Genomic DNA, 7,221 nt, shown 5'->3' with positions numbered 1-7,221 from the left:
AATTTTGTGCTTTGCAAGATGTGAACTATTGTTGTAGCATTATTTCACTGGCCTTTAATGCAACAGAAGATTTTGAGTCTACAGATGTCTAAATCTAGTTTTCAATGGAATTCATGGTGACAATCTGGCTTTTGATGGACCACTCAAGAGTTTAGGGCACGCTCTTAGTCTACAAAATGGAAAAATCCTCTTGGATGTAGAGGAAATGGAGTTTGAATCTAGATGAAGAACAACTGAAGAGTAGGAGCCAAGCCTTCATCTTCTCTTAAGACTTGTCAATTCTTTAATTTGACATAAAACTAGTTTTTAGAGCTGTTGCTAGTTCTTTAGTTCGCCATTAGACTTGAAGCTTCCAGAATGACAGGGAAGTTTCCAGAATTTGTGAGACTTGTATTTTTCTTCAAAATTTTTAACTCAAAAATCAATTAAACCCCCACAAAAATTAGTCCTAGCCAATGATAAAATAGAAATTAATGTACATAAATCTATTTTAAAAATAAAGCATCTTAAACCTTAGACTATAAGATTGTTTTAACCCTAAAAATTAATTGAAAGAGAGCTAATGAAAACATTAGTTCCTGACTAATAAATTCAATCATATATCCAAGTTGGAAAAGATCAACAAGACAACATTCAATATACCTTCATCCATATAGCATGTGCATGTGTTCTTATTTACCTTTTTACATATAAAAAGGTTCAAATAAACAAAACTTTGATAAAAAGCTATAGTATAATTAATTTTCTACCTACTCAATGACATTGCTCCTCTACAAGTCAACTGTTTATATCCATAAAGAATATAACTCTATAGTCTCATAATTAATGTTTATAATATTGATTTGTACGACAACTTCACTAGAGATTACATTTCAATTTATACATTTTAAGTTTCCTTTATAGTTCCTCCATCTTTACCTATATACAAGTATAGATGATTGAATCCCATCTTTGGGTTGAGAACCATTATAGTACATACATTATATTTTAATTATACCTTTAGCACCAAAGACTATTTTTCCAAGAGAATTAGAGATTCATAAAATATATACAAGATTGCTAGGTACACATTATTTTAATGTAAGAACTTGTAACACAACTTGAGTTAATAATATGAACTTTGGAAAAAATTATAACCTTAAAATAAGCACCAAAATGCTTATAGTAAATCCTATTATAACATATTTTTAAAAATAAAAGAGAAAGTTAGAATAAGCATTTTTATCCTATCCTCAAATCTAATTTTGTGGCCATGGATGAATCCAATATGTACCACTATTTAGTTGTCTTTATTGAGACAATCAATAACCCGATACTACACATTTTAGTAACTATAGAAATATGAAACTAAGAGTAGTGATATTGCTATTAGGATTTAACTGCATGATTTTTGAGTCAAACTCATTGACCCATATTTCATGAGTAGTGATTCAACATGAATCCATCTCTCATGAGAATAAATGGAACACTTGGCACTCATTAGATCTAGGTGATGCTCATAGGGGTGAAGCACGAGGACTTCCCAAGAGGTCACCCATCCCAGTACTACTCTAGCCTAAGCGCACTTAACTATAGAGTTTCCTTGTAATGACCCGTACCAATAGGCCACTAAACAAAACCCTAAATTTAATACACTGCTAAAATATATAGCTAAAATAAAAGAAATAATAGTGCCAATATATTCATTCAATGAAAACCAAATGTTTTTACAAATGATATGGCAAATTTTAGCACCAAAACATTATGACAAAACACATTACAGAGAAACCTTAACTGGCTGTATACAATTGAGAACTTGTTGCAAATACAGATTGAAATGAAGAACCTGGATTGATCAAATGGTGGAGACTGGATGTTGAAGATGATACGATGAAAGTGCAACTCCAACTGAAACTCCAAACTAGTAATTAAGCACAAATGAAAGGATTGAAATATCCTTCCCATAGCTGCAATAATTCAGGTGATCTTTCACACCCTCAAAATTGTGTACCAATTGAGAGTTTTTGTTCTCAATGGCCAATTGTGACTACTTGCAGAAACCCTAGGCTCCACAATGCACATCAGCAAAAAGAAATAATAAATCTTGATGATAGGCAATGAGCCCTCAATGCCTATTTATTCTTTTTTTCCTTGATATGTCGGCCTCCCTTTTTAATTTTTCTCCGCTTCTTCCAGCAACCTCTAGAAGATTTTTTAAATTTAATTTATAAAGTTACCTTGTAATATATATTTTTTAATTGATAACTTTATAATTAATTCCTCCAAAAAAATAAAAAATGGGACATTACAGATCCGCCCCTCCTAAAATTGCTTGGCCTCAAGCAATCTTAATGCTGGATGCTGCAAAATCACTTCTCCCTCCCAAGTAGCATCTTCAATAGGTAAATCTTTCCACTTAACTAGATACTCTCTGATTACTCTTCTGCGAAGCTGCTTCTCTCTACTATCCAGAATGGATTCTGGCACTAAGATCAATTTCCCCTCATCATCCAAGGGAGGTAATACTGCAGAAGGCATCAAATTCTAACCCAACGCCTTTTTGAGGCGTGATACATGAAACACATTGTGCACTCTACTATTTGTGGGAAGCTCCAACTCATAAGCCACCTCACCAACTCGTTTGATGATCTTGAGTGGTCCATAATAATGTGGCTTGAGTTTCTCTGTACCACTCTTCTTGAGAGTGGACTGCTTATATGGCTACAACATGAGGTAGACCATATCATTTACCTCAAAACTACGCTTAGTCCTCTTCTTGTCTGCATACTATTTTTGCTGGTTCTGAGCTCTAGTAATGTTGTTTCTAAGAGTAGCAACTATATCCTTACTTTCCTGTAACAGTTCACCTACATGGGGTACTCGACTGTCTCCCAACAACAAATCTAAGAAACTAGGTGCCTCATAACCGTAAAGTGCCATGAAGTGTGTCATTTATATAGTCATATGATATGTAGTATTGTAACAATACTCACAGAGATATATCCATCTGACCCAAGCTCTATTGATCTGCCACATAATTCCTCAAATACCCTTCCACCCATTTGTTTACAATATGTGTTTGACCATCAGTCTATGGGTGACAACTGGTACTAGGTGTAAGCTTAGTGCCACACAATCGAAATATCTCCTACCAAAAGTGACTCATGAAGTAAATGTCCCTGTCACTCACAATGCTTTGAGGCAAACTGTGTAATCTAAAAATCTCCCTGAAGAAGACCTCTGCCACCTGATTTGCTAAGTATGTAGTAGTGATAGGGAAGAAGTGAGCATATTTTTTCAGCCTATCCACCACCACATAGATACAATTGTGCCCCTGGGCCTTGGGAAAGCCCGTGATAAAATCCATAGAGATGCACTCCCACTTCCTGTCAAGAATAGGAAGTGGCTGTAGGAGCCCTGTTGGATAAGTGTGCTCTTGTTTGTTCTGCTGGCAAACATGACACTCACGCACATACTGCAAAACATCAGCCTTAAGTCCCTTCCAAGTGAACCATTCCTGTACTAACCTGTAAGTCTTGAAATACCCAGAATGGCCTGCTGTAGGTGAATTATGGAATGCTCTCAAAATCAACTGCTTCACTTTCGATCCTGGGACTAAGTAAATCTTGTTCTTGTAAATGATCAAATCATCTATGAGAGTGTATCTGGTGTCAATTGTTGTCCCCTCCACTATTCTGTGTCTTTGGCATATTCTGCTACAATCAAGTGTCACCAATCCTCTGATGTCTGAATCATAGAAGTGAGGTGTGGCCTACGGGATAAAGCATCTGCAACAATATTCTGTGTCCCCTTAACATATGTGATATCAAAATCATATGCTTGTAACTTACTCACCCACTTCTGCTAATGATCATTCAGGTCCTGCTATCCCAAAAAGTGCTTCAAACTATTATGATCAGTTTTATTACAAATTTTGCTACCCACAAGATATTGTTTGAATTTGGCCAAGGCATGCATGATGGCCAACATCTCCTTATCATATATGCTGAATGATCTCTCAACCCCTCTGAGTTTCCTACTCTCATAAGCTCTAGGATGCTTGTCCTGCATGAGTACAACACCAAATCCCTCTCCAGAAGCATCACATTGAAGCTCAAATGGCTTTGTGAAATCAGGTAATGCTAATACTAGGCATGTAGTCATTATTTCCTTGAACCTCATAAAACAGTCCTATGCCTCCCGAGTCCACACAAATGCCCCTTTCTTCAGCAAATCTGTCATGGGTGCTACATGTCGTGAGTAGCCACTAACAAACCTGCAATAGAATCCACATAGACCAAGGAACCCTCTTAACTGTGTAAGGTTCTTTAGTGATGGCCAATCAACAATAGCATAGATCTTTTTAGGATCCATTTGCACTCCTTCCACACTAATGATGTGTCTAAGATACAACAATTTTGTCATCCCCAAATCACATTTGGACTCCTTGGCATACAAGGACTTGCTCTGTAAAATGCTTAATACTGTCTCCAAGTGCTCTAAATGTTCCTGCCATGTCCTGCTATAGATCAAAATATCATCAAAGAACACTAGCACAAATTTCCTCAACTGATGGTGGAAGACCTTGTTCATAGTGGATTGAAAAGTGGCAGGTGCATTAGTCAAACCAAAAGGCATGACTACAAACTCGAAATGCCCGTAATGACATCTAAAAGTAGTTTTTTCAATATCCTGCTCTCAAACTCTAATCTGGTGATAGCCTGATCTCAAATCAATTTTTGTGAAATAACAAGCCCAATGCAATTCGTCTATCAGCTCATCGATGCGTGGGATGGGATACTTGTTCTTTATAGTTCTCTTATTCAACACCCTATAATCAATACACATTCATAGAGTACCATCCTTCTTTTTTACCAAAACAACAGAAGATGCAAAGGGTGACTTACTTGGTCTAATGTATCCCATTGCTAGAAACTCGTTGATGGTCCTCTCGATCTCATCTTTGAGTCATTTTGGGTGCCAGTATGGTGTGATCATGACAGGCTTAGCACCTTCCTCCAACTCGATAATGTGCTCAATACCTCTGTTTGGTGGCCTGCCTAGTGGAATCTCACTGAATACCTTCCCATACTTGATTCTCAATTTTTGAATATCTGGATGATATTCAGTCTTATGTTGCTCCTCCTGGGTAGGCATTAAAGCACATATTGCTGCCCACTCTATGTTATTATATTTGGCTAATCTCTCCAACTGCCTAAATGAGATAGTCCTGACATCACCATTACGGATAGCCTTTAGCACATGAGTCCTACCATCCACCACGAATTGTATCTCCATATCCTCCAATCTCAGGGTAATCTCCTTCAAAGAATGTAGCCATTGCATCCCAAGTAATATGTCCATGTCACCCATGTTGACCACATGATAGTCTGCCTTAAACTCATAGTTGTTCAGGTGCAAAGGTAGATCTCGCACCATCCTACACAACGAAGAGTATATCCATCAGCTACCTTAACTCTTAGTCCCTCAAACTCCTCAGTAATGAATCCATGCCTCTCCACAAATTGTGCATCAATGAAATTATGTGTGGCACTTGTATCCAACAGAGTAATAATCTTTTGTCTTGCCAAGACTCCCCAAAATTTGAAAGATCCCTCTCTTTGAATACTAGACAGACGTGCCTCCTGTAAATGTATCTCTGGAGCCTCTTTTTTCTCGGCACTATCTACCTCTTGATCACCCTTTGCCTCATTAGGATCCTCATCATGGTGCTCTGAGATGTCTAAATCTGAACCTTCATAATAAGCCCACATCACTCAGTTAGCCTTCCCCTTAGGCTTCATCGGACAATCATGACCAAACTCATAGGGACCTTTGTAAAAGAAGCATAGATTCTTCCTAGGTAGGTCATTAAGTGTTTCCTTATCCCAAGGTGCAGCTAGCTTGTCTTTTGAGTCACTAACCTTCTCTTTACCCTTGCTGAATTCCCCTTTGTTATCTCTAAATGATGAAGAACTCTTTGAACTAAACTAGTTTGCTGGAGCTGTAAGTTCCATACTGCGGGCTTTCTTCATGACTTCCTATAATATAGGAGGATCAAAGCCCTTTACCCACCCCTTGAGTGGTTTAGTTAATCCCTCTGTGAATAAAATATCTAGCCTCCTTTCTGAAATGTTAGGCACCATCATTGCAAGCTTCTAGAAGTCATTGATAAATTGTTCTAAGCCTCCTGACTGTCTCAACTAGGCTAACTCCTAGAAATAAACTTCAGGATTTTTTTTATCAAACTTTTCTATCAATCTATCCACAAACTCCTGATAAGTGGTTACCTGATTGTGTTGCAATGTGATCATGCCATGTGTCCACCAATCATGTGCTGCCCCATCTAAGTGTAAAGTGGCATACTTGAGTGCTTCAAATTCTATCATTGTCTTCAAAGATAGGAAAGTATCCACCTTATGAATCGAAGCACGAGCAGTCATTTTTCCACTGCCATCAAATGTGGGTAATACCAACTTGTTGGTGACCTGTTGCAACTCATTGTGTTTATCTACTTGCTTCTGCCTGGCAGCTCTATAATTCAAGTACCTGTCAAATGTCCATCCATCCTGTACATATTTTGGTAATGAATCCCACTCATTCCTCACTTGTCAGAGTTCATCTACAATATTTGTTACCATAGCATTAGGTGTGCGTGCTGGAGTTTCTTCTCTGAATGCAGGACGTGTGGGTCTGTTAGCTGTTCTAGACCGTGGCCTATGTTGTGATCCTGCTATGCTCCTATCATCCTAGTCATTATTATGATTATTCCTCCTATTTTCCCCAATCAAATGTTGCATCATAACCATCATTTCCTATGTACTTGCCTCTATTGACTATAGAAGCCTCTCCTATTGCTGTAAAGTCTCATCATCTCGCACACTTCTGGATGGGCTTTGAGAATGTCTCTCAGCCATATTCTCAATTATGTTGGTTCTTTTGTAAACTAAATTAAATGGTGTTTGGGTAACCCTATTAGGTTGGCAAAAAATCGCTCTAATACCACTGTAATGACCCGTACCAATAGGCCACTAAACAAAACCCTAAATTTAATACACTGCTAAAATATATAGCTGAAATAAAAGAAATAATAGTGCCAATGTATTCATTCAATGATAACCAAATGTTTTTACAAATGATATGGCAAATTTCAGCACCAAAACATTATGACATATCACATTACAGAGAAACCCTAACTGACTGTATACAATTGAGAACTTGTTGCAACTACAGATTGAAATG

Source organism: Cupressus sempervirens, chromosome 4 (assembly GCF_028749045.1).
Source record: "Cupressus sempervirens isolate cs-2001-9-10 chromosome 4, ASM2874904v1, whole genome shotgun sequence".
Lineage (NCBI taxonomy): Eukaryota > Viridiplantae > Streptophyta > Pinopsida > Cupressales > Cupressaceae > Cupressus > Cupressus sempervirens.
This window is presented reverse-complemented; position numbering follows the sequence as displayed.